General features: G+C 47.3%; 1 protein-coding gene across 23 annotated transcripts in view; it reads right to left on the bottom strand.

Annotated features, from left to right (window-relative positions):
* Positions 1 to 28,000, bottom strand: part of GGTA1 (glycoprotein alpha-galactosyltransferase 1 (inactive)) — a 78,596-nt gene that overhangs the window by 36,521 nt on the left and 14,075 nt on the right. The window contains exon 3 of one of the 23 annotated variants that reach the window (XM_086325454.1): positions 6 to 27,979. The exons of the other annotated variants lie outside the window; for them this stretch is intronic. The gene's annotated coding sequence lies outside the window, so the exon portion shown is untranslated. The remainder of the gene's footprint in view (positions 1 to 5; positions 27,980 to 28,000) is intronic. 23 annotated transcript variants of the gene reach the window in all.

The raw sequence follows: 28,000 nt of genomic DNA, 5'->3' as shown, positions 1-28,000 counted from the left end.
CTTACTCGAGGTCACCAGCCGGTGGGTCTTTGCTGCCCTTCCTCCTGCCTCCAGGAAGACTCTCTCCAGGTTATGGAATCAGAGGCTCCAGGTGGGTTATCTACAGCTCAACAGAGCATGTAAAACTGGAAGGCAGAAGATTCATCTTCCAGGAGATCCAACAGGATCTTTGTTTTTCCCTAAAGCAACCTGAGGCTAAGGACTCTCAAAACAATGGAACGCATACCTGTGGTCATTCTTTAATTGGGAGGCAGGGAACTGGAGCAAGTAAGCCTCAGGCCATGTCGCTCCACTGATCAAAGGAGGCCAGAGGCTGTCCAGGTAAGTGAGTGAAAGTGAAGTCGCACAGTTGTGTCTGACTCTTCGAGACCCTATGGACTGTAGCCTACCAGGCTTCTCCGTCCATGGGACTTTCCAGGCAAGAGTACTGGAGTGGGTTGCCATTTCCTTCTCCAGGTAAGAGCCTGGAACCATTCCCAGCCAGGCTGACTAATCTCATCATTCAATAAATCACTAAGGCCCCTTTCAACAATGATAGTCCAGGGACGGTCAGATGACCGCCAGCATTGAGTGACTATCTCTTGGCCACACCCATAGTCAAAGGATCACAGGGCCTCAGAGTTGCAGCCAACATAAAAAGGTGCAGCCCAGGCGTGGGGTGCCCTAGCTTCACATCCCAGACCCCTTTCATCTGGGAAACACAAAAGTCCAGATCCCCACCCTGCTTACCTCTGTGGGCATGAGGATTAAATGTACCCGGGAAAGCTTGCTACAGACACAAAGGTCGCAGGCTATTGCTGTTTGTTTAAACCTAAATGTGTTCCGGGCAGTTATAAAAGACATTCTTGGTGATGCTTGTGACTGATGGAACAAGCTGGTTGGTTTCCTCTTCTGTGTGTTGGAGATAATCACAGTCCCCACCTCTCAAGGTGGACGAGGAGCTTACAGCGTGGTGGTTCTGAATGTGGACTCTGGGTCCAGGCCGCCTGGGTTTGAGTCCCAGCTCTGCCCTGTATGCTGTGCAATCCTGGGCAATTTACTTAACTTCTGTGTTTCTACAGCTGTAAGATGGGGATAATAGCAGTTGGGTGGTAGGCGGCATGTATAAAGGTATAGACATGCATGTTACCCATTATTGCAAGAATTAAGGAACTACCCCTTGGAAAGTGCTTGAGGTTCTCAACTGCCCATAGACTCTCAGATCAGATCAGATCAGATCAGTCGCTCAGTCGTGTCCGACTCTTTGCGACCCCATGAATTGCAGCACGCCAGGCCTCCCTGTCCATCACCAACTCCCGGAGTTCACTCAGACTCACGTCCATCGAGTCAGTGATGCCATCCAGCCATCTCACCCTCTGTCGTCCCCTTCTCCTCCTGCCCCCAATCCTTCCCAGCATCAGAGTCTTTTCCAATGAGTCAACTCTTCACATGAGGTGGCCAAAGTACTGAAGTTTCAGCTTTAGCATCATTCCTTCCAAAGAAATCCCAGGGCTGATCTCCTTCAGAATGGACTGGTTGGATCTCCTTGCAGTCCAAGGGACTCTCAAGAGTCTTCTCCAACAACACAGTTCAAAAGCATCAATTCTTTGGCACTCAGCCTTCTTCACAGTCCAATTCTCGAATCCATACATGACCACTGAAAAACCATAGCCTTGACTAGATGAACCTTTGTTGGCCAAGTATTGTCTCTGCTTTTGAATATGCTATCTAGGTTGGTCATAACTTTCCTTCCAAGGAGTAAGCGTCTTTTAATTTCGTGGCTGCAGTCACCATCTGCAGTGATTTTGGAGCCCAGAAAAATAAAGTCTGACACTGTTTCCACTGTTTCCCCATCTATTTCCCACGAAGTGATGGGACCGGATGCCATGATCTTCATTTTCTGAATGTTGAGCTTTAAGCCAACTTTTTCACTCTCCACTTTCACTTTCGTCAAGAGGCTTTTTAGTTCCTCTTCACTTTCTGCCATAAGGGTGGTGTCATCTGCATATCTGAGGTTATTGATATTTCTCCCAGCAATCTTGATTCCAGCTTGTGCTTCTTCCAGTCCAGCGTTTCTCATGATGTACTCTGCATATAAGTTAAATAAACAGGGTGACAATATACAGCCTTGACGTACTCCTTTTCCTATTTGGAATCAGTCTGTTGTTCCATGTTCAGTTCTAATTGTTGCTTCCTGACCTGCATACAAATTTCTCAAGAGGCAGATCAGGTGGTCTGGTATTCCCATCTCTTTCAGAATTTTCCACAGTTTATTGTGATCCACACAGTCAAAGGCTTTGGCATAGTCAATAAAGCAGAAATAGATGTTTTTCTGCAACTCTCTTGCTTTTTCCATGATCCAACGGATGTTGGCAATTTGATCTCTGGTTCCTCTGCCTTTCTAAAACCAGCTTGAACATCAGGAAGTTCATGGTTCACATATTCTCCAAGTCTGGCTTGGAGAATTTTGAGCATTACTTTACTAGTGTGTGAGATGAGTACAATTGTGTGGTACTTTGAGCATTCTTTGGCATTGCCTTTCTTTGGGATTGGAATGAAAACTGACCTTTTCCAGTCCTGTGGCCACTGCTGAGTTTTCCAAATTTGCTGGCATATTGAGTGCAGCACTTTCATAGCATCATCTTTCAGGATTTGGAATAGCTCAACTGGAATTCTATCACCTCCGCTAGCTTTGTTCGTAGTGATGCTTTCTAAGGCCTACTTGACTTCACATTCCAGGATATCTGGCTCTAGGTGAGTGATCACACCATCATGATTATCTGGGTCATGAAGATCTTTTTTGTACAGTTCTTCTGTGTATTCTTGCCATCTCTTCTTAATATCTTCTGCTTCTGTAGGTCCATACCATTTCTGTCCTTTATCGAGCCCATCTTTGCATGAAATGTTCCTTTGGTATCTCTGATTTTCTTGAAGAGATCTCTAGTCTTTCCCATTCTGTTGTTTTCCTCTATTTCTTTGCATTAATCGCTGAAGAAGGGTTTCTTATCTCTTCTTGCCATTCTTTGGAACTCTGCATTCAGATGTTTATATCTTTCCTTTTCTCCTTTGCTTTTCGCTTCTCTTCTTTTCACAGCTATAGACTCTAATGTTCTTTCACAGCTATAGACTCTAATGTTCTTTTCGCACCATAGACTCTAATGTTCAATTAATCCAAGGTTGCTGCTCCCACAGCTTTACATCAGATAAAAATATTGGCCATGTAGCCTGGTGGGTGGGAGAAAGGTAGGGAAGGAGAGGTTCTGGCCCAAGGTCCCATTATCATTAAGTATTGCCATACACCTGTGAGCGTCAGTGCTGAAATGGTCCTGGCAAAAGCCCACACAATAAATGACTGCAATCAGGAGTGTTTGTATCTGCAAGTCTACTTCCCTGAGAAGAGGTGGGAAAAATGAAATCATGATGACTCTTTCCAAGCAACACCTAGCCAACCTTCTTGAGATCTGCCATCCCACCTAACTCCAGGACAGATGCCACCGAACCCATGCTAGAGCCCTCCCTCTTCCTCTACAAGCTTCCATCATGAGCCTCAGCCTTATCCCCTTGCACCAGGAAGTCCCTCTGTGAAGCTAACCTCAGTTCTTCATGCTGTAGGTCAGACACTTTCTAGAGAAGGGAGATGCCGGCTTTGTTGACAGCTTGGAAGATGGGAGGAGCTCCCACTGAGGGGCAAGGTCCAGGTACTGAAGGCAGCCTGGGTTTGAGCTTCCAGCAAAGAGGAAATCCCCTCCCCCTCCACCCTCCCTCAGTTCTCACCACTTCCTCAGGCTGAGGACCCCAGACGGAGGTGAAAAAGCAACACCTGATCATTCTTATCACAATCTGGCAATGGGTGCGAGGGGGTGCCCTCCCCCTCCCCGCACCCCCCAGAGAAATTCTCAGCCCTCCCTGAGCAGAGAGTCTTGAAGCCAAGTAGGTCAGCACCATTCCTCAGAGCCCAACCGCTTCCTGAACAGGTGAAGACTTCAGCATCCCTCAAGGTCAGAAAGTCACGCCCCATTTAGAGCTCCCTGTAGAGCTCTACAAACACCCAGATAGCTTTCACACAACCCTAGAGGAAAGTAGGGTAAAGATCACAGTCCCAAGTTGTAAGGAAGGAAACTAAGGGTAAAATAAGAACCTCACAGAATTGTATGGTCTGAGTCATCAACCCTGAAATGGAAGACAAGCTTGGGGTTTCTCCATAATTTCCTCGTACCTCAAATTCTTATATCCCCGGTGGTGGTGAAGCCAGACCGAGCTGGGGATGTTAATGGATCCCCATTAGAATGAGGCAGGGGCTGTGAACCTAATGCCACTGGAACCCAAGGACTACTGGGGTGCGGGGGTGGCTTGTCTTCCATCTTGGTCACTTCTGGGTTTTCCCAGTACCTGGATCAGTACCTGGTACCTATCACCCAGTACCTGGCACCTATTAGAGGCTCAAAAGATATTTGCTGAATGAATGCTGAGTGGAAGCCCGGGTGACGGAAGTGTGTGACTCTGACCAAGTATAATGCAATAGGAAGCAGTGGGATCCGCAGAAAACTGGGGACCTTCTGCCCGAATCAGATCAAAATCAAATTTTCAAAAGAGAGAAAAAATAATGGGACTTCCCTGGTGGTCCAGGGGTTAGAACTCCACACTTCCACTGCAGGGGGCCTGGGTCCGACGCCTGGCTGGGGAACTAAGCTCCTGCAAGCTGCCGAGTGTGGCCGAAAATAAAAAATAAATAAAAAGAGAAAAAACAAACCCTGCATCTAAACAGAACTTCTGAGTCCGGAATGTGATATCCTGGCCATGAGGACTCCTTTTTTAAGGAAAATCATTTTGTACCAGAAGCTAAAAGTACTGTCTGAACCCTTGCTCTGCCATCACCAGACTGTGTGACATAGACATGTCCGGCTTCCTTCTCTGTGCCTCTGTTTTCTCATCTGTGGAGTGCAGTTCCTCCCCATCCGACTCTGCCCTGCCTGGGCCTGAGTCTGGGGTACAGCTGTGAATTGGGGTCCTATAGAAATCTGACCGGGGCAATCCCAGAAGGCTTCATGGAGGAGGTGATGTGACTGGCCCTTTTCAGACGGACATCTCCTGCCTCCTAGGGACCTGGTGAGTCAATATGCACAGGCTCTTTCTTGTGCACTCCTCTCTTTCTTGTCACTAAAGAGAGGCTGGAAAACTAAGCTGCAGGGGGAGGCGGGCAGCCCAACCCTTCAGGATGTGTAAATCCTCTTCTACTCAAGCCCTGTCCCCCCAGGCTCCTGGGGTCATCTTACGAAAGACTAGCTCCGGCTTTTGGAGGAGGCGGGGGGTGGGGGGGGGAAGGTGGCTAGGATGCCACAGGATTGCCAGCCCACTCAGGAGCCCCACTGAACCCTCCCAAGGCGGGTGCCCAAACAAACCAGTGAAAGAAAAAACAGAGAAGAGAGAAAAGCAGAAGTGAGGGAAACAACTTTTGAGAGAGGAGACTTGGAATCTGGTAGGGCCCCAGAGAAGTCTCTCTCACCCTGGCTCACTGCAAGGCCAGGTGAGAACTAAAGCAGTCGTGAAGATAAGGAGGACGCGCAGGCCTGCCCCTACCCGGCCCCGCCCTGGAAACATTTCTTTCCCAAAAGCCTGTGCAAGGGGGTGGTTTGCAGTGAAGAGAGTTTTTTTAAAACTGAGGTCAACACCAATAATACAAGCAGAGAAAAGAAAGCCCAAGAAAGTGCTTTATAAATCCAGTGACATGGTTCCACAGGCCATGTAGCCCCAGGCACATTCTTTGTCCCCATCTGGGCCTCACACCCCGTGTGGGCGCTGACGAAACTGAGGCGGAACTTTCCCAGGATCCTGTGGCTCCTTGGCGGGGACCCACGTGGGCTTGGTGGCTGTGGAAGGCCTGTTCTCACTTGCTCTGCAAAGCTGGCTGATGAATGTGCAGCCTTCAGAGCTGAGAGCTCAATGCCACCTCCTCTGGGATCCGCTTCCTGGCCAAGGCTGACTCTCTCTCCTGAATTCCCTCTGCCCTTGCGTGGCCTGCTTGGAGCCCAGGTTGCTGTGTGTGTGTGTGTCCATGTGTCCATCTTAGCTTCCATACGCAAGTTCCCAAGGGCAGCAGGGAGCTCTGCTTTGACCCAAGGTCCCTGCTGGTCCTCACACAGGGTCTGGTACAGAGGAGGGCCTGATGATGGGTGGGCTGGTGGACGGATGGACGGATGGTCAGCATATGGGCTTCCTAGGGCTTCCGTAAGACCGTACCACAGACTGGGTGGCTTAACACAACAGAAGTTTATTCTCTCACAGTTTTAGAGGCCAGAAGTCCAAAGTCAAGGTGTCAGCAGAGTTGGTTCTTTCTGAAGGTCATGAGGGAGAGTCCATCGCGCCTAACTCGCAGCTTCTGGTGGTTGCCAGCAGTCACTGGCATTTCTTGTGTCTTCTTGTTCAGCTGCTAAGTCGTGTCCAACTCTTTGTGACCCCATGGACTGCAGTACACCAGGCTCTTCTGTCCTCCACTGTCTCCCAGAGTTTGCTCAAATTCATGTCCACTGAGTCAGTGATGCTATCTCATCTCATCTCATCCTCTGTCACCCCTTCTCCTATTGCACTTCAGTCTTTCCCAGGATCAGGGTCTTTTCCAGTGAATCAGCTCTTCACATCAGGTGGCAAAGATACGGAGCTTCAACCTCAGCAACAATCCTTCCAATGAATATTCGGGGCTGATTTCCTTTAGGACTGGCTAGTTGGATCTCCTTGCAGTCCATGGGACTTTCAAGAGTCTTCTCCAGCACCAGTCTGAAAGTGCCCTTGTGTGTACATTGTGTCCATTCCAGCACGGTCTATGTAGTGTTCTCCATGTGTGTCTGTGTCGTGTCCAAGTTTCCTTCTTCTTATAAGAAGGAAATGACACTGGTCATTGGATTGGATGACACTGGTCATCCCCAATCCAGGATGACCTCATCTGAATTTGAGTCATTTACAAAGAATCTATTTCCAAAAATAGCCATAGGCACTTGGGGTTAGGACTTGAACACATCTTTTTGGAAGACTTGACTCTATCCACTAGAGACAGTTACCTAAATAGTTATTGGTTGGGAGCCTGTAAACACTAGCAGAACCACCCGTGGAGGCAGAAACCCCGTACATAATTACAGAGTTGAAAGCAACAGTTGGAGGTGGGCGGGGAGGTGGAGGTGCTCTTTAGAAAGAGGAAAGTAGATGGAATCCTTAGAGCATCTCTGTTTGACCAGGATTGTAGGAAGAAGAGAAATACCACCCTGGGACAGGCTTTGTGGGATGCCCCAGAAAGATGCTACAGGTCTCTCAGACTCAGCTCTGGGGATCACTGAGATGTGAATGGATAAGATCACCCTCAGAGGGGAAGGATGTGAAAGAAGAGCTTCCTGGGGCAGCTGGCATCAAGAACACATGGATGCTTGGAGCTGGGCACCAAATTGCAGTGGCTCAAGGAATGAACCTCAGGTGAGGAAGTGATGTCAGTGAGTGTAAGGACCTCGCGCCAGCAGCTTGCCTTGGGAAGGGCTGGAGAGAGGGTCCAATTAGAAAGGCCGTGGAGAAAAAGGGAAATACTCATGAGTTCACTGCTGCCCCTGGAAAACTCATGATGGGACAGAGACAAGGGGAGAAGAGTTTGAAGATTCATAGGAGAGAAAGGACGGGTACCAAAGATCAGCTCTGCAAGGAGGATCAGCAGTGTAGGGGGCGGGGGCACCAAGACAGGCAGAAGGTGCTTCCCCTTGTGCAAAAAGTGAAGAGACAGACTGGGTGGGTTGGTGATCCGGGGCAGGGGTGGGTGGTGGGGTGGAGGATGGGTAGCAACGTGGGAAGTTAAGAAGCCCCAATCCAGAACAGCTGAAGTGTGGAGGATGAAGGAGGCAGAAGCGGGGTGGGGTGGGGTCAGAGAAACTGGAGGGCCAAGCTGAATCTCATCACTACCAGCCTCAAACCTGAGGAATCTGCATTTCCTCCTGAAGGTACTAGGGAATCCTTGAATGCTGTTAGGCAAAGAGAGCTACAACGATTTGCTTTTTAGAAGACTTTTTTGGCTGAAGGATGAGGGTCAGTGGGAGAAGTTAAATCTCCAGGCAGGGAGCTCAGCCAGGAGGTGGCTGGCCAATGTCCAGGGGGAATGTGGAGACCTAATGCCATGGGGAGACGAGAAAGAAGTGGCATCTTGAGACCTTAGGTTATAAGAACTGAATTCTCTTTCAAAATTTGTTTCAGTGTCACGTTCTTGGAGAGACGAGATGGTCCTGCATTTTAGATTACCTTCCTTTTGTAGGTAACTTATTTTTCCTTTAAGTTTCTTTCTTCCTTGACCAGAACGTCAACTCTACTGGCAAATACATCTGTGTTTTATACCAATATGGAAATGCCTATTACAGCACCTGGTACTCAGTACATCTTTGTAGGCTGAAATGCATGCCTGGTATAGGGCTTGGCCCCTAAATGTTCAATACGTATTAACTATGGTAATAATAACAAGAATGTGTGTATATGTTAGTTGCTCAGTCTTGTCAGACGCTTTGCAACCCTATGGACTGTAGCCCACAAACCTCCTCTGTCCATGAAATTCTGTAGACAAGAATACTAGAGTGAGTTACCATGCCTTTCTCCAGGGGATCTTCCCAAACCAAGGGATAGAACCTGGGTCTCCTGCATTGCAGGCAGATTCTTTACTGTCTGAGCCACCAGGGAAGCCCCAGTAACAAGATTAACAGTGAGCCATGGGATGAAGGGAGAGAGAGGAGTCTAGTTCAGTGAGACTCAATGTGGATGAACAAGCAGCAGCCTCGGCATCACCTGGGAGCTTGTTAGAGATGTGGAGCATCAGGTCCACTCAGCTCTAACCAAGCAGGATGCCCAGGGTGGGGCCCAGGAATCTGTCTGCAGGTGATCCGGAAACCCAGCTGGTCCCCAGGTTTCTGGCTGGTATAGGAGATCAGACGGTTGATTGAAAAATGGAGAGGAGGGGTTGGAAGGAGGGGGCGTTGGTGCTTGGTTCTGGAAGTGCTGAGTTTGAAGAACCTGCCAAAGCCAGCTCAGTAACACTGTTCTAGAGAGAAAGCCTGGGCAGAGCCCGATTTGGGAGCTGCCAGCGTGCAGGCAAGAGCTGGCAGATCTGTTGTGCACCAAGGGAAGGGTGCGCTGAGAGACAGCAGGGAGTCCTGAATGGGCACGTGAACGGACACACCCCTGAAACCTGAGGGGCAGAGCCAAGAGGCAGGACAGCCAGGCACCAAAGTTGTGGGGAATGCTGAGAGAAGCCACATTTGAATTCTCAGCTCAGCGCCACTCGCGGACACTCCTGTGACTGCCTCTTGCCACACGTGCCCCCGGAAGAGGGAAGGTCGTGTTCCCCTGGCAAGGGTGCTGCTGTCTCAGAATCCCACGGAGTGGGGCAAATGGAACAGTGGCAATAGACAGACAGGGGTCCAATTCTAAGCAACTCCTTGGGTGTGCCTCAGTATCCCCCTGCCCTCTAACCCTCCCCATTAGATGAAAAGATAGGAGCTGTGTCTTCCTGACTCTGCATTGCCTGCCAGCTCCAGGGGCTCATGGCACCCTCGTGTCCAGTCACAGACTCTGGGCGAAGAACCCCCTCACGGGCGCAGCTGGTGCATCCAGAGCATGTGATGAGGCTCCAGAGACCAGGGCCAGAGGGGAGGGCACAGCCTTGGATGGAGGGAGTGTGCCCGGGGGCCAACAAGTGTGCCGAACCCCAAGCTCTACCAGGCTCCCATCGGAACAGCTGAGCACTCAAGGTCCAAAGAAGCCGCCTCCTCTCTCTCAGCCAAGATGGGAGGCCCTGGAACCAGCAAGGGGCTGATGCATGGGAAAAAGAGAAAATCGTCAGGGACCTCTGCCTATTTCCTGTTCTCCCTCCTAGGAGCAGATCTCCCTTCTCAAAGGGCTAGTCCACTTCAGTCCCGGGCTGCTGGTCCCGTGTGCTCCCCTCGCTGGCTGACAGCACAGTCTTCCAGGTGACATGGACAGGGATGTAAACAAGTCACTCTTCTCAGCTTCCTCTCCCCCAGGTCCTGCTAACCCAGCCTCTCTCCCAAAGGTGGCCACACCATTTATAGCATCCATGCCCGACCACCTCTGCTTGAAGAAAGACTTCCAGTGATGAGAAGGCTTCATCACCAACCCGGGTAGTCTGGTTCATCTCTGGACTGTTCTGATTGATTGTAAGACACATCTTTTCAGGAGAGCTGAGTTCTCCTTCCCAGAATCTTATTATTAGTAATCAAAACTGCCTTTCATTTACACATACTATCTCATTGAATCCTATTCTCATAAGTGTTAGTTGCTCAGTCGTGTCCGACTCTTTGCAGCCCCATGGGCTGTAGCCTGCCAGGCTCCTCTGTCATGGAATTCTCCAGGCAAGAATACTAGAGTGGGTTGCCATGCCCTTCTCCAGGGGATCTTCCTGACCTTGGGATCAAACCTGGGTCTCCCACATTGCAGGTAAACTCTTTACTGTCTGAGCCATCAGGGAAGCCCCGCAATCAGTAAAGAGCCCTCTGTTTCCCAGACAGGGAATCCAAAGCTCAGAATCAACTAATATGGCAAGATCGTAGAATCAGTAAGTTCTGCCTGCCTCGCCTTTCCCACTGAACCTAACAGCTCCTCACAAATAGGGCCCCTGACTCTTCCCTCTGCAAGCCAAACATCATCTCCCCCCTGGCACACTTCAGGAAAGCCATGCCCACTAGCATTTATAGCATCATCAGCAAATGCTCGAAAGGCAAGTACTCAGTCCTGAGACTGTTGGGACTGGGCTATGCACAGACTAAACGGCATCCAGTCCCTGCACTTGTTAAGTGCAAGTCTGGTCAGAGGGACACGTGTGCCCACTAATGCCCAGTGCTCTCTGCAGACCTCAGCTACTGCCGTTGTGTTAACCAAGGGGGGGCTGGCACAGGACCAGAGTTGCAGAGGTGTCCCAGAGGGGAAGTCACTGCTCCACCTGCCCCATCTCCTGGTCTCCTGTTCTATTTTACCACCCTCCTATTCTTGCCACCTGGTCTTTACCTTTTCACAGCCACCCACCCCCCAACCTGGTGTGGGTAGTTTCCCAGAGCCTGTAAGATCAAGATGCTTTCCCTACCACAGTTCTGATCTGTGTTGTGATCAAGTAACAGGTCACCGTTTTCATGCCCCATTCACTCTCAAAGATGTGCAGGTTGGAGGATAAATCACAGGGTCGTTTTATGTAAAAACAGCTCAATAAAAGAAAAAGCGTTCAATGAAGTCCCCTTGGACCCTTTAGGACTCCAGGCTTGTGTTGACTATCAACCCATGCCTTAGGTTAGCCTCTCCAGCAGCCAGGCTCTTTCCTGTGGCCATTTACAATCCAGGAGGTGGTACAAGCCCCTCTTAGCACCTGGGGCTAGAATCATCTCAGCTTGCCCTGCTTACCCTATGTAGGCCAGGAAGTATTAAGACTCTAAGAATTTACCAGAAAATCCTGAGGTTGCTTTGTCTTGGGCTTCCCCCACACACGCTAGATTTTTTTTTTCTTACAGTAAGTTGACTTGAGCATAAAAGCCTGTCCAAGAATTAATCTGTAGTGATGAGGTTCCAGGAACCCTAGTGAGAAGTTAAACAACTACAAAATCAAGAAAATCTCTTAACGGAGCCCATAGCAGAGATGATTTTTTTTCTGCCTGTTCTTGGAATGAGCCAGGCCTGAGCTCAAATTCCAGCTGCCCCTCACCCTCCAACTTTCTTGCTGTGTGGCCCTGAATAAGTCACATCACTTTCTGAGCCTCAATTTGCTCGTCTATAAAAGTAGGGATAATAATTTACTACTCCTTAAGTTGTTAAAAGGTGAAGAATAACATCTGTAAAGTTCCTGGTACCTCGTAGGTACTTAGAAAAAGGCAACTTGTATTATTATTAATATCACGGACAAGCACTGTTTCCATCTCATCACAGTAGCGGGAGGCAGTATAGCCTAGTGGTTACAGCCTGCACTTGCACGAGCCTGGTCTGAGCGTTGACTGAATACCTCACCCTGGGCAAGTCAGTTGACCTCCTGGGACTTGGTTTCTCTCCTCTGTAAATGAAATGTCTCTCTTTTTGTTGTTACTGTTTAGTTGCTAACTTGTGTCCAACTTCTTAGTGACCCCATGGACTGCAGCACACCAGGCTTCCCTGTCCTTCACTATCTCCCGGAGTTTGTTCAAACTCATGTTCATTGACTCAGTGATGCTATCTAACCATCTTATTATCTGCTGGCCTATTCTTTCGCCTTCAATCTTTCCCAGCATCAGGGTCTTTTCCAATGAGTCGGCTCTTTGCATCAGGTGACCAAAGTACTGGAGCTACAGCTTCAGTATCAGTCCTTCCAGTGAATATTCAGGGTTGATTTCCTTTAGGATTGACTGATTTATCTCCTTGCAATCCAAGTGTCAACTACAAATTGGCACTTACCAAGAGCATTGCCAGGAGACAGGAGACAGGGATCAAGACCATCCCCATGGAAAAGAAATGCAAAAAAGCAAAATGGCTGTCTGAGGAGGCCTTACAAATACCTGTGAAAAGAAGAGAAGCAAAAAGCAAAGGAGAAAAGGAAAGAAAAAAGCATCTGAATGCAGAGTTCCAAAGAATAGCAAGAAGAGATAAGAAAGCCTTCCTCAGCGATCAATGCAAAGAAATAGAGGAAAACAACAGAATAGGAAAGACTGGAGATCTCTTCAAGAAAATTAGAGATACCAAGGGAATATTTCATGCAAAGATGGGCTCGATAAAGGACAGAAATGGTATGGACCTAACAGAAGCAGAAGATATTAAGAAGAGGTGGCAGGAATACACAGAAGAACTATACAAAAAAGATCTTCACAACCAAGATAATCCCGATGGTGTGATCACTCACCTAGAGCCAGACATCCTGGAATGTGAAGTCAAGTGGGCCTTAGAAAGCATCACTACAAACAAAGAACAAAGCTAGTGGAGGTGATGGCATTCCAGTTGAGCTATTTCAAATCCTGAAAGATGATGCTGTGAAAGTGCTGCACTCAATATGCCAGCAAATTTGGAAAACTCAGCAGTGGCCACAGGACTGGAAAAGGTCAGTTTTCATTCCAATCCCAAAGAAAGGCAATGCCAAAGAATGCTCAAACTACCGCACAATTGCACTCATCTCACACGCTAGTAAAGTAATGCTCAAAATTCTCCAAGCCAGGCTTCAGCAATACATGAACCGTGAACTTCCAGATGTTCAAGCTGGCTTTAGAAAAGGCAGAGGAACCAGAGATCAAATTGCCAACATCCACTGGATCATGGAAAAAGCAAGAGAGTTCCAGAAAAACATCTATTTCTGCTTTATTGACTATGCCAAAGCCTTTGACTGTGTGGATCACAATAAACTGTGGAAAATTCTGAAAGAGATGGGAATACCAGACCACCTGACCTGCCTCTTGAGAAACCTATATGCGGGTCAGGAAGCAACAGTTAGAACTGGACATGGAAAAACAGACTGGTTCCAAACAGGAAAAGGAGTACGTCAAGGCTGTATATTGTCACCCTGCTTATTTAACTTATATGCAGAGTACATCATGAAAAACACTGGACTGGAAGAAGCACAAGCTGGAATCAAGATTGCCGGGAGAAATATCAATAACCTCAGATATGCAGGTGACACCACCCTTATGGCAGAAAGTGAAGAGGAACTCAAAAGCCTCTTGATGAAAGTGAAAGTGGAGAGTGAAAAAGTTGGCTTAAAGCTCAACATTCAGAAAACGAAGATCATGGCATCTGGTCCCATCACTTCATGGGAAATAGATGGGGAAACAGTGGAAACAGTGACTGACTTTATTTTGGGGGGCTCCAAAATCCCTGCAGATGGTGACTGCAGCCATGAAATTAAAAGACGCTTACTCCTTGGAAGGAAAGTTATAACCAATCTAAATAGCCTATTGAAAAGCAGAGACATTACTTTGCCAACAAAGGTCCGTCTAGTCAAGGCTATGGTTTTTCCAGTGGTCATGTATGGATGTGAGAGTTGGACTGTGAAGAAAGCTGAGTGCTGAAGAATTGATGCTTTTGAACTGTGGTGTTGGAGAAGACTCTTGAGGGTCCCCTGGACTGCAAGGAGATCCGACCAGTCCATTCTGAAGGAGATCAGCCCTGGGATTTCTTTGGAAGGAATGATGCTAAAACTGAAACTCCAGTACTTTGGCCACCTCATGCGAAGAGATGACTCATTGGAAAAGACTCTGATGCTGGGAGGGAGTGGGGGCAGGAGCAGAAAGGGATGACAGAGGATGAGATGGCTGGATGGACGTGAGTCAGAGTGAACTCCGGGAGTTGGTGATGGACAGGGAGGCCTGGCGGGCTGCGATTCATGGGGCCACAAAGAGTCGGACATGACTGAGTGACTGAACTGAACTGAACTGAGCAACAAAGGCATTTGCCATCTGCCTCTAGGGAAATGGAACCCCCTGCAGCTATAGCTGTTGACCTGCAACAGCCCCTGAGGGGGTTCAGGGTGGAGTGAGGTGCTCTTTGTTCCAGGGAATCTGGTGGGATAGGTCTCTAGGTAGTTGTATGTTTTTAGGAACAGATTTTATGATCTCAGTCCTTGCATCTCCTCATATCTAGAGAAGCACTAAATCCATTCATGGTGACATCAGATCCTCATGACTAGCAAAAAACCTTTTGTAAAATGAGTGCTTAATGGTATTGAACTCCCCCTTCATCAAAACCTTATATATTGACCTTCCCCCACTGCCGCTTTGGAGCAGTCTCTCAGAGCTATCTGAGGTGCTGTTCCCTGGGCTGCAGTCCTCATTTTGCCCCAAATAAAACTTAACTTGCAAGTTGTGCATCTTTTTTAGTCGACACAAGGGACTCTCAAGAGTTTGCAGCACCACAGTTCAAAAGCATCAGTTCTTCAGAGCTCAGCCAGACTTCTTTATTGGAAAGCCTTCCAACTTTCACATCCATACATGACTACTGGAAAAAAAAGTTTTGACTATATGGACCTTTGCTGGCAAAGTGATATCTCTGCTTTTTAATGCGCCATCTAGGTTTGTCATACCTTTCTTTTCAAGGAGCAAGTATCTTTTAATTTCGTGGCTGCGGTCACTGTCCTCAGTGATTTTGGAGCCCAAGAAAATAAAATCTGTCACTGTTTCCACTCTTTCCTCTTCTATTTGCCATGAAGTGACAGGACCAGATGCCATGATCTTAGTTTTTTAAACGTCGAGTTTTAAGCCAGCTTTATCACTCTTTCACCCTCATTAAGAGGCTCTTTCTTTGGCATTGCCTTTCTTTGGGATTAGAATGCAAACTGACCTTTTCCAGTCCTGTGGCCACTGCTGAGTTTTCCATATTTGCTGGCATATTGAGGGCAGCACTTTCACAGCATCATCTTTTAGGATTCGAAATAGCTCAACTGGAATTCCATCACGTCCATTAGCTTTGTTCATCATGACGCTTCCTAAGGCCCACTTGACTTTGAATTCCAGGATGTCTGGCTGTAGGTTGGTGTTGACACCATTGTGGTTATCTGGGTCATGAAGATCTTTTTTGTGTAGTTCTTAGAAGTTATAGTTCATAGAAGTTAAAAAAGCAGGGTGACAATATACAGCCTTGACATACTCCTTTCCCAATTTTGAACCAGTCCATTGTTCCATGTTCGGTTCTAACTGTTGCTTCTTGACTTTCATACAAGTTTCTCAGGAGACAGATAAGGTGGTCTGGAATTCCCATCTCTTTAAGAATTTTCCACTGTTTGTTGTGATCCACACAGTCAAAGACTTTAGCATAGTTAATGAAGCAGAAGTGGATGTTTTTCTGGAATTCTCTTGTTTTTTCTATGATCCAGTGAATGTTGGCAATTTGATCTCCAGTTCCTCTGCCTTTTCTAAATCCTGCTCGTTCTCGGCTCATGTATTGTTGAGGCCTAGCTTGAAGGATTTTGAGCATTACCTTGCTAGCATGTGAAATGAGCACAACTATATGGCATTGCCTTTCTTTTGGACTGGAATGAAAACTGACATTTTCAGTCCTGTGGCCAATGCTGAGTTTTCCAAATTTGCAGGCATATGGAGTGCAGCAATTTAACAGCATCATCTTTTAGGACTTTAAATAGCTCAGCTGGAATTCCATTACCTCCACTAGCTTTGTTCATAGTAATGCTTCCTTACTTGACTTCACAATCCTGGATGTCTGGCTCTAGGTGAGTGACCACACCACTGTGGTTATCCTGGTCATTAAGACCTTTCTTGTACAGTTCTTCTGTGTATTCTTGCAACCACTTCTTAATCTCTTCTGCTTCTGTTAGGTCCTTACCATTTCTGTCCTTTATCGTGCCCATCCTTTCATGAAATGGTCTCTTTTTTAGACCATAATAAATGAGATAGTGTACATCACATCACTGACTCCATGAACATGAGTCTGAGCAAACTCTGGGAGACAGTGAAGGACAGGGAAGCCTGGTGGGCTACAGTCCATGGGGTCTCAAAGAGTCGGACACAACTGAGCAACTAACACACAATCCTGGCACCTACCAAGTGCCAGGCACTGTCCAGGCTACAAGATTGACAAGGGTTAGCCAATAAGGACCCTCTCTCATAGAGCTCAGTGTAGTGGGAAGTCCAACTCTACTGCAGCCACATACATCCTGCAACCAAGGTGAGTGTCCCATGGCAGCAGTGAGTCACTCCCTTCCTCTGGGCTCCATGGACATTGGGAGGATTCAGAGAGGAGTCTTACCTGCCTCCTTGTCCATGTACTACCACTGCATGGTGAGGGAACAGCCTCACCACCCAGCACCACTCTCCTCTCAAGTCTGGCCTGAGGCTTCTGAACCACTTCAATTTACAGATGAGAAACCTGAGGCAGCAAGGCAGGGAAATAACTTATCAGGGCCCACTCAGCAACGAAGTGGGAGAGCTGCAGCTGGTACACAAGTATCTGGCATCTCTCCAGGAGGAGACGCCTCTTAACGGTAGCACAGGAAATCAAGCGCTCAGGGAAGGGGCTGAGGGCTTTAGTCAAAGGTCTTCTTCTAGAGTTTCCTTATTTATGTCCAAGAAAAACCCCAAATCTTCTTCCAGGGATGGCCACATCTCTGTCCTTCCTTCCCCCTTCTACCCGCACTGCTCTTGAACGATTTTGGATGCCACGATGGGACATAGAAATGTCACTGGCAGGACTTCCCTGGTGGTCCAGTGTTTAAGAATGTGCCTTGCAATGCAGGGGACACAGGTTCGATCTCTGGTTGGGGAACTAAGATCCCACGTGCCGCAACGACTGAAGCCCATGAGCACTGGAGACCATGTGCTACAACTACTGTCCCACACGATACATCGGTTCAACTAAGACCTGACACAGCCAAAAGACAAATAAACAAACAAATAAAAGAAATGCCACTGGAAGAAGGTAAGCATCGGGGGTGCCCTGGAGATAAGTGAGGCATCCAATTCAGAAAGAACATCCCTCTCCTAAACATCAAATAGCTCAGAAATGGAGCAAAAACACCTAAATGTGCACTCCACTTGTAGAACACCACGTAGTTCTGAGATGAAGAACGTGGTTTGCAAACCCTGGTTCAGCACGTATTGCCTCTGCCTTGCCTACACATTGAGCACCTGGAACTCCCAGCAAGCATCACCTGCCTCTTCGTGGCTGCTATTCTTCATGAGGAGCTGCTTTTTTTCCCACCCTAGAGAGGCTGGCGGTTGCACGTGACTTCTTGATCCTCTGCTTCACACTTGAGCCTGAGAAGTGCCTTGGGGTTTTTCCTCTCTGGTTGTGGTTTCCTAGCACTCACAGAGGAGAGCTGACAGCCTGCTCTATCGGTACCACCAGCCTGGTTATCTCAGCTTGGAGAGTTGATTTAGCACCCTAGGTAAAGAAAGGAGTAACGTGCCTAGGGTACTCATTAATTCTGTTCTACGAAATATTTCCTACTCTCCATCTTCGTGGTAGGCTTTCATTTCCTGGTCCCCTTGTGGCTGAGTAGGGCCACGTGACTAGTCTGACCAATAAGACGTGAGCTGGCCCAAATATTTATTGCCAGTGGAAGACCCTCAAGGGCTCTCTTTCTGTGTGCCATGAAGTACATTCAAAGAGGTAACTGCTCCATCAGCCTGGCTCCTTGAATGAGGAGCGCAGCCCCTAGCTGACTCAAGATGTTCACAATAACTAGAGTAAGAAAGAAATCTTTAGGGAATTCCCTGGCAGTCCAGAGGTTAGGACTCCATGCTCTCACTGCTGAAGGCCTGGGTTCAATCTCCAGTTTGGGGAACTAAGATCCCACAAACTGAGAGGTATAGCCAAAAAAAAAAAAACCCTACCTTTATGGATTTAGTCCCTAAGATTCAGGGGTTGTTTGTTACTGCAGCATAACGTACTCCATCCTGACTGATACACTCCCCATCTCACACAGAGTAGGATATCTTCTACTCTTCCCTATAAAATCTTTACCCTCCTCATCAATGAGAGCCTTGCATGACCAAAGGAAAATGAAGCAGAGATAAGAGTGTTCCTCAGTGTCCTGTAGAAATTTTTTCCTCCTTAGGTCTCAAAGAAGGGTGCAGATTCGGCTAAATTTGAAAAGAATGAGAAAGAAGTTCAGAGCATTGTCTTCTATGGCTTCCCTTTGCTATGGAATAGGAAGCTACATCACTCCTATGAACATGTCAGGCTTGCAGCATGACAGCCACCCAGGTTAGGAGCAGATGCCTTGGGCACCAAGAGAGGACACTGGCCAGGAATGAGGACACAGGGTGCCAAGCAGCTCTGCAACCCTGCTAGGGTTGTAACCGAGCCAGCCACACCAGCCCAGGGACAATGGGAGGGATGGCAACTTGCCTGATCCCTCCCCAGTTAGGCACAGACTGTTCCAGACCAGGGGTGGGGAGAGCTGGCTAGAAAGACAAGGAGGGGCATACGGTTCAAGGCAACAAAGATGTGTGATTTAACTGGCTGATCCTGGGAGGGAAGGAGGTGACGTCCACAGCATCCTTATGGATTCTACTGGTACTCCCATTGTACAGGGAGGGAAACTGAGGCTTAGGAAGGTGCTATCTCTTGCTCAAGCTCAGTCAGCTAAGGATCAGAACCAGAACTCATCCAGGTCTGGCTGACCCAAAACCCGGTGTTCTTTCACCCAGAAACCATCTCATTCTCTCTGCATCCACCTTGGCCCCTTCTCAGGCTTCTCTTCTGCACCTTTACTTCTACCTTTAATTACTTATATATAATTATATATATCCCAGTCCAGAGTGTGAGGTACTGAATAGTAGGAGCCTGTTTATATAATAAAACAATAACAAAGCAGGAGCAGCAGCAAATGCTACTATTTATTGAATGCTGGGCTGGGTTCTCAGCACTTTATACTCATTATTCAATTCTTGCTAAGCTGTCTGAGAGGCAGGTACTGGAATTACCCCCAATTACCGATGAGGAAGCATCTCAGTTTGGTTGAACTGAAATTCAACCCCTAACATTAATATTTTAACAGATGCCAAAGGAGTCCATGAAAGAGCACAATAATGGCTAACAACCCCTGCAGAGGCAAAAGCCAGGTTTCCAGAGGCTGGGTTCTGTCCCACCTTATCCCACAGAACCCAGAGTTCCTGGGTAGGATGGGGTAAAGGACCGGAATACCATCTTCACGCAACAGTGGGGAGTGAACAGAAACTGCTATCCCATCCACACAGCGTAAATACATAAACATCACAAATCATTTGATTTCAGCGCTGTAAGCACGTGTATAACATTTCTCAGAATAAGCAATGCACCTGTTTTCCCAATTAAAAAAACTATTTTAGCATCCAGCGTGCTAATTAGAAAAGCATCAGTTGTTGATCACAACTTAGGATAACAGGAGTGCTTGGAGCAACCACCTCTGGATAGCAGGCTGGCTGGCCCCGCCCCCAGACAGTCGCTGTTAGTCTTGCTTCTTAGCTTCTGAGCACTGGCTTGGTCCAAGTGGCGGTCACGTAATATCTGCTGAAGTTTTATACTTTGTGAAACTTCATGAAACTCAATTTTATTTGCAATGCCAGGCATCCAGACATGCACACTGAATCACTAGCAAGGTGGAGCTTTCTGGATTTCAGAAAACATGGGCTATCATGGGAGGCAGCAGTAAGGCAGAGGAGCCGATGCTCTCTGCTCAGGCCAGACAAATAATTGCCTTCCCGGGCAGCTGGCCAGTGCCAAGCTGAGCCCAGGACACACCTGATGGGCTGTATGACCTTTCACAAATTGCAGGCTTTATCTGGGCTGCAATTTTTTTTTTTTTTTATCCTCTAAATATGGGGCTGTACTAGATCCAAGTCCAGCCAATAAACAATCACGAAGCATCCCCATCTATGCCTGGTACCGTGGGGCACGCAGAGATTATAAAAACTCCCTAAGGAGCTTACATTGTAGTCAGGGAGCCAGGCCTGGAAGCAATTACATACGATAGAAAGAAAAAAATGTGAGTGGCTGAGTGAGAATGAAGCCCCCCTGTTGTGTTTTGGGGGCCTCAGAGGAAGGAAGCCATTGCAGCCAGGCTTCATAGAGGAAGGGGCTACGTTTGAACTGGGCCTCAGAGGGTGAGTAGGAGTGTGGTGGGTGGGGAAGGGCATTCGGGTCAAAAGGCTGAATATGCAGACACAGGGGCTGCAGTGGGAAACCGCCCATGGACAGCCCCGTGTGGACTGTGGAGCTGCCTCCTGTCCCGGTCTCACCACGCGCCTGTGCTTTGCAGTCCAGACGCAAGAGTCCTGGGAACCTGTATTTTTAACAAGCTCCCTAAGTGATGCTTGCCATGCGCACAGTAGGTGTTATGGGCCGAGAAAAAGTATAAGTGAATGAATGAACTTTAAAAAATGAACTTGACCTCAAGCAAGTCCCTTCTTCTCTCAAGATGTCCACTCTTTGTTAAAATTAAAATGCTGGATCAGCATGGTGGTTTTTAAACTGAGTTCCAGAAAAAAAAAAACCAGAATCTCCCCACCAAAGTCCCTCAAAGACAGAGAAGAGCTGGGGAGACTGAGAGAGCAGGACTCTGAGTCCCATCCACCTTTCTCTAGATCAGCTCTCCTTTTATCTCTTTGCTATTTTGTTTGTAGTAAAGGTTTCTTGGCGACAAAGAACTTTTGAAAACACTGAACTGGATGATCCCCAAGAATCCTCAAGGAGAAATTTAAAAATTTCTTGAAGGCAGCCACTTATCTTTGGTGAGTATTTCTCGAACAAGTACGAACAAAACACAAGGCTGTTTACCAGAAGCAAGGTATTTATTTTATCATCATAGTTCAAAATCTTTTGCTGTGGCCCAGAAATCAATGAGTGGGGAGAAAGGAAATGTGGTATAACAATGCAAACTTTCGAAAATGTTTTTAAGGAATAGTTAATAAAACGGAAAATCAAGTGAGAAAGTCAGGCACAAAATTACACATAGGGCTTCCCAGGTGGCTCAGTGGCAAAAAAAAAAAAAAAAAAAAAAAATCCACCTGCCAATGCAGGAGACACCGGTTCCATCCCTGAGCTGGGAAGATCCCACTTGTAGTGGAGCAACTAAGAGCATGTGCTAAAACCATTGAGCCTGTGCTCTAGAGCCTGGGAACCACAGCTGTGCTTTGCGTGCGGCAAATACTGAAGCCCAAGTGCCCTAGAGCCTGTGCTCCACAACGAGAGAGGCCACCTCAGTGAGAAGCCCGAGTACCCCAACTAGAGAGTAGCCCCCACTTGCTGCAGCTAGAGAAAAAACCGTGCAGCCACAGAGACCCAGCACAGCCCAAAAGTAAATAAATAAAATTAGTTTTAAAAATTGCATAGACTATGATTTATATTTGGGATCTTATACATCAGAGTTACCGGACATGTAGGACATTTCGTCAAAAAATTAAACACAGAATTACAATATGATTCAGCTATCCTACTTCTGGCGATAGACCCAGAAGAACTGAAAGCAGGGACTCAGAGAGATATTGGTACACTGATGTTCAAGCAGCAATTATTCACAAAAGCTAAAAAGGTGAAGACAACTCAGACATCCATCCACGAGTGAATGGACGAAGAAATGCGGTCCAGACACACAGTGGAATGCTATTTGGCCTGAAAAAGGAATGAAATTCTGACACATGCTTCAACCTGGATAAACCTTGAAAACATTATGCTAAGTGAAATAAGCCAGACACCAAAGGACACATATTGTATAATTTTACTTAGCTGAGGTACCTAGAGTAGTTGAATTCATAGATACAGAAAGTAGACTAGCAATTACCATGCGCTGCAAGGGCTTCTCTGATGGCTCAGTCAGTAAAGAATCTGCCTGCACTGTGGGAGACCTGGGTTCGATCCCTGGGTTGGGAAGATCCCCTGCAGAAGGGAATGGCTACCCACTCCAGTATTCTGGCCCGGAGACTTCCATAGAGACAGGAGCCTGGCAGGATACAGTCCATGGGGTTGTAAAGGGTTGGATATGACTGAATGACTTTCACGTTTACATGCTGCAAGGAGTTGGTGGTGGTAGTTTAGTTTCCTGGAGTGGGTTGCCATTTCCTTCTCCAGGGGATCTCCCCAACCCAGGAATCGAACCCACTTCTCCTGCATTGCAGGTGGATTCTTTACCCCTGAGCCACCAGGGAAACCTGCAAGGAGTTAGAAATGGGAAATTATTTGCTCAGTTGGTACAGGGCTTCTGTTTGGGATGATGGGAAAGTTCTAGAAACTGGTGAAGCAAATGTACTTAGTGCTACTGAATTGCACACTCAAATCGTGTTAAAACAGTTTGTGTTATATTTTACAGCAAGAACAAAACAACGCCTAGTGTCATGTGGTCATAGCGGTGAATTCTGTGCGATGAGATTGTGGTAGTGTGATCCCTTTATTCTTTCCACTTCTCTACATTTTTCAAATGCTCTACAATGAGAATACATTACTCTTAAAGCCAGACCAAAAGGTATTTAAATAAATCTAGTGGTTCTTTGATACTTTCCGAAAATGCATTGCTGTCTTTTATGTAAATGCAAGCAATATTTTCTGTGCTTAATTAATAAAAGGAGCCAAGTTCAAATATGTCATCCAAAGAATACCCCAAGCTGTTCAGTCAAAATAAATGACGGACAGAGTGGTCCACCTTTCTGAGACTAGTTGTTCTCATCTGTATTTAAATAAATTTCAAATAAAAACAGAACCAAAACAAATCTTCTAACGAGCCTCCCAAGAAGCTGTCTGGCTTGGAAAAGCTCAAACGCACACTGGAGAGAGAAAGAAAAATGGGGAACAGCCAGTGTTTTTTTAGGACATTAACTCACTGCAGCTGGGAAAGTGACTTTGTCAGTGAATTTCTATCCCTTCTGTTCTGCAAAACATTCTTGTGTAGAATGAATTCAGAATTGAGAAGAGGTTCACCATTTGGATTCACTGCAAATCCACTTCCTCCAGCACGAACCCCCTCCACCCCAGATAAATGTTGAACAAAGATTTAAAGACTATCAGTTTAGAAGGGCAGCCAGTGTATCTGCCTGCCAGGGTTGCCCTCTGCCCTGGGCCACACGGGTCCACTTTCCTGGTGCCTGGACCCTCTGCTTAGGGCTGTCTCAAGGGCAGACAGACCAGAAGGTAGCTGCCAAGGTGAGCAGGCTGGGGCTGCACCCCGCCTCCCCCGCCCCGGAGTGGCCCCTCCCCAGCCATGTGAGCTCAGGCAGGATCCTTCTGAGAGATTCGGTGTCCTTCCCTAGCCCAGGGGCAGAAGAGCTACCCCCTTGCAAGGCTGCTGGGAGGAGTAAAGGGCACTGCCTGTTGAAGTGTCTATTGAGATGATGGATGTATAGTATTAATAGGCTCCCAAGCCTCCTCTTTATCTCCTAGAAGTTCACTGTCCAAGATTCATTTTGTCTTGATGGGACACTGGTACCATATACAGTTAATGCTGACTGGTGGGTTATAGGATTACAGTCAAACAACGGGGTGGAGAGAGGCCCCTTCAGACCCTGGGCCCAGGGCTGACCTAGGAAGAGGCACAGGACGGGAGCTGGCAGTTCCTGGCTGTTTCCCACATTGACCAGCCAGCATGGAGTCCTTTCATGGGAAGGGCTTCATCATTTTACAGATGAAGAAACAGGGGCTCTGAGGGGCTAACTGTCATAGTCAAGGTCCCATGGTTCAGAAACTGCCCGTTTTAAGGTTTTCTAAAATTCCATCATCATGAAGGGGTGGGTCCTTGTCATTTCAGCTCTGCCACTACCTCATTTGTTTAGCTAGTTGTTTATCTTCTGCCTCTTTCCCTCAAAAAAGTTAGAGAGAATTTGGAGGCATGGAGGGGAGACAAAGATTCTTGGGGTTGCTTAGCTGGATCAGTTTCCAGTCTCTGGGCTTCGGCTTTTTCATGTACAAAATGAGGGGCTTCCTGCCTCGGGGCCTTTGCACATGCTCTTTCCTCTGCCTGGGACACCTTTCCCTGCTGCTCACACCCATTCACCCCCTCACTACCTGTCCTTTAGGTCTCAGCTACAAACATACTTTCTAAGGGAAGAGTCTTATTCTCCATATAGCTTCCTGTTTTTGTTTTTTTTTTTCTTGAGGGCAGTGACCCCTCTTTGGACACATATGCATAATTATTGGATTAATATCTGCCTCCCCACCAGATGGAAAGTTCCTTGTTAATCAGCATCGGGTAAGAGGTGGCATTCAATGGTATTTGTTGTATGTTGATTCAAAAAATGAGTTCTCCTCAGGGTTCTGCCAGCAGCCAGCTCTAGAATCTTAAGAAAGATTCTAAAAAGATTTGGGGGTGGGGGGAAGAGTAGATATAGGGACCTCCCTGGTGGCCCAGTGGTTAACAATCTGCCTTCCAATGCAAGGGATGCAGGCTTGATCCCTGGTTAGGGAACTAAGATCCCGTATGTTGTTTAGTCACTACTTTGTGTCCAACTCTTTGCAACCCCATGGACTGTAGCCCACCAGGCTCCCCTGTCCATGGAATTTTCCAGGCAAAATTACTGGAGCAGCTTGCTATTTGCTTCTCCAGGGGATCTTTCTGACCCAAGGATCAAACCTGTGTCTCCTGCACTAGCAGGCGTATTCTTTACCACTGAGCCACCTGAGAAGCCCCCAAGATCTTACCTACCTTGGGGCAACTAAGTCCATGTGCTGCATACTACAGAGTCTATGGGCTCTGGAGCCTGTGCCCCATAACTAGAGAGCTGAAACTAAGACCTGACACGGCCATAAAAAATTCTTTTTTAAAAAGAGTGACTATATGTATAACTGATTCACTTTGCTATACAGCAGAAACTAACACAACACTGTAAATCAACTATAATCCAATAAAAATTAATTTTAAAAAATATTTTCTTAAGTGGCCCAAATTTTCAACAATAAAGTAATTGTTAAATATACTATGAAACATTTAGATCAAATTGCCAACATCCATTTTATCCCAGAAAAACATCTACTTCTGCTCCACTGACTACGCTAATGCCTTTGACTGTGTGGATCACAACAAACTGGAAAATTCTTAAAGAGATGAGAATACCAGACCACCTTACCTGCCTCCTGAGAAACCTGTATGCAGGTCAAGAAGCAACAGTTAGAACCAGACATGGAACAACGGACTGGTTCCAAATTAGGAAAGGAAGTACACCAAGGCTGTCACCCTGCTTCTTTAACTTCTATGCAGAGAACATCATGCAAAACTCCAGACTGGATGAATCACAAGTTGGAATCAAGATCGCTGGCTGAAATATCAACAACCTCAGATATGCAGATGATACCACCCTAATGGCAAAAAGCGAAGAGGAACTAGAGTCTCATGATGAAGGTGAAAGAGGAGAGTGAGAAAGCTGACTTAAAACTCAACATTCAAAAAACTAAGATTATGGCATCCGGTCCCATCACTTCATGGCAAATAGAAGGGGAAAAAATGAAAACAGAAGCAGATTTTATTTTCTTGGTCTCCAAAATCACTTTGGACAATAACTGCAGCCATAAAGTTAAAAGATGCTTGCTCCTTGGAAGGAAAGCTATGACCAACCTAGACAGCATATTAAAAAGCAGAGATGTCACTTTGATGACAAAGGTCCGTTTAGCCAAAGCTATGTTTTTCCAATAGTCATGTATAGATGTGAGAGTTGGACCAAAAAGAAGGTTGAGTGCTCAGGAATTGATGCTTTTGAACTGTGGTGTTGGACAAGACTCTTGAGAGTCCCTTGAACTGCAAAGAGCTCAAACCAGTCAATCCTAAAGGAAATCAACCCTGAATATTCATTAAAAGGACTGATGCTGAAGCTCCAATACTTTGGCCACCGATGCGAAGAGCTGACTCATTGGAAGAGACCCTGATGCTGAGAAAGACTGAGTAGGAGAAGGGGGTGACAGAGGATGAGATGGCTGGATGGCATCACCGACTGAGTAGAAATGAATTTGAGCAAACTCCAGGAGTTAGTGAAGGACAGGGAAGCCTGGTGTGCTGCAGTCCATGGGGTTGCAAAGAGTTGGACACACTTACGGAGTGAACAACAACAAATACAATAAAGCATTACAGAATTTAAAAAAAAAAGAGTACTCTCCCATTCCTGCCCACATCCACCCCAGCCTCAGCTTCTCAACTGAGCAACCGAGGGAGGTGAACCGAAGCACTGATTAGATCTCTGCCAGCTCACACATTCTATGATTGTATCATCTCAAAAAGAATAAAAAAAAACTAAACCAACCCAACCCTAAAAGCAAAACCAAAACCCTGGGTGATCCCAGAGCCCTCTGTGACTTCGGCCAGGTTCTTACACTTGGTGGGCCTTGGTGCCCCTGTCTACAAGAATGAAACACTTAGGGACAACGTTGCAGCAATTACCCCGTCCAACAATTCAAATTCCCGAAAGGAAGGGCCTTCCTCCCCTTGCCCTTCCTCAGGGCTCTACCACAACCCAGGCTCACAAACAGGAAATGTGACATCCAGGCACGGTTGGGCCACTTGTTTCTCTACAGCCTGGAGGGGCCAGCAAGGGAGCCAAGAGTTTCTGAACTTTTCCAGCTAAATCCTGGACTCTGTACCCAGGACCTCCCTCAAGCAGTGTAGGTGGAGGGGCACTGCTGGGATCTGCCTGGACCTCCCAGGCCCTGTGTGACCTGAGAGAAGCCTCCACCCCTCTCTGGGCCTGGGTCTCTCCACCTGTTGAGCAAGAGGCCTGGGCTGGGGGCTCTGCCAGCTCCCGGCTCACTCTGCAGTCTTCTTTCTGAAGACAGTGTGCAGCTTTAAGGAAGGGTACCGTCATCTTGCCCGTATCTGAGTCTCAAATCTCTCCCTTACCATGTGGCCCTGGGGAATCGCTGAATCTTTCTGTGCTTCATTTCCTCACTTATAAACTGGGTTTCTGGGTGATGAAAAGGCAGGGCTCCTGTAAAGCTCCAAGACCAGCATCCGGAGTGAGTGTTCAGTAAACGTGAGCTGTTACTGTTTGGTGATGTCTCTGGTTTCTGAATTGCTCCTCATCCCGGTTTGCCATCTGGAGAAGGAGCAAGCTGAGCCCTGAGAGCCCCACTGGCCCTGCGGTGCGTGCCCAAGTCCTGGCCCTCAGGAAAAGCAAGTCCGAATCTCAGTGTGAGCCAAGCGTGGTAGAAACACAGAACTGTGTAAACAACAACAACAACAACAACAAAACCCTACGATGCTGCCCCAAAGCAGATGAACTGGGAGATCAGCTGCTCCCTGGGGTTGCTGGTGCCCAAGGAGGCTGCACCCAGAGTCAGTAGTCGAGGGGTGGGCCCATTCCCAGCTTGCCCTGGGGGATGAGGGACAACCTGAGGGAAGTGGGAGTTGGCGGTAAGATGCAGCAGAAGATATGGCCTTGGTTTATCTCTGTTCCTTCTTCTGCCCAGAACCTTCCAGGGAAGAGGAGGCTGAATTCAGTCAGATCAGCCCCCAGGGAAACAGACAACAGAGAAGAGACAGGCAGACTCCCTAGACAGCAATGGGTGGCCTCTTCCCTGGGGACAGGGACGTGTGCTCCTCACAGGGAGAGTCCCAAACCCTGTCCAGCCTCACCTGCAAAAGGAAAAGTGAAAG

This window comes from Bos grunniens, chromosome 11, assembly GCF_055505025.1.
Source record: "Bos grunniens cultivar Pamir isolate PY7600 chromosome 11, Bosgru_T2T1.0, whole genome shotgun sequence".
In the NCBI taxonomy this organism is placed as follows: domain Eukaryota; kingdom Metazoa; phylum Chordata; class Mammalia; order Artiodactyla; family Bovidae; genus Bos; species Bos grunniens.
Note: the sequence above shows the minus strand (reverse complement) of the source record. Positions and strands in the feature narration are given on the sequence as shown.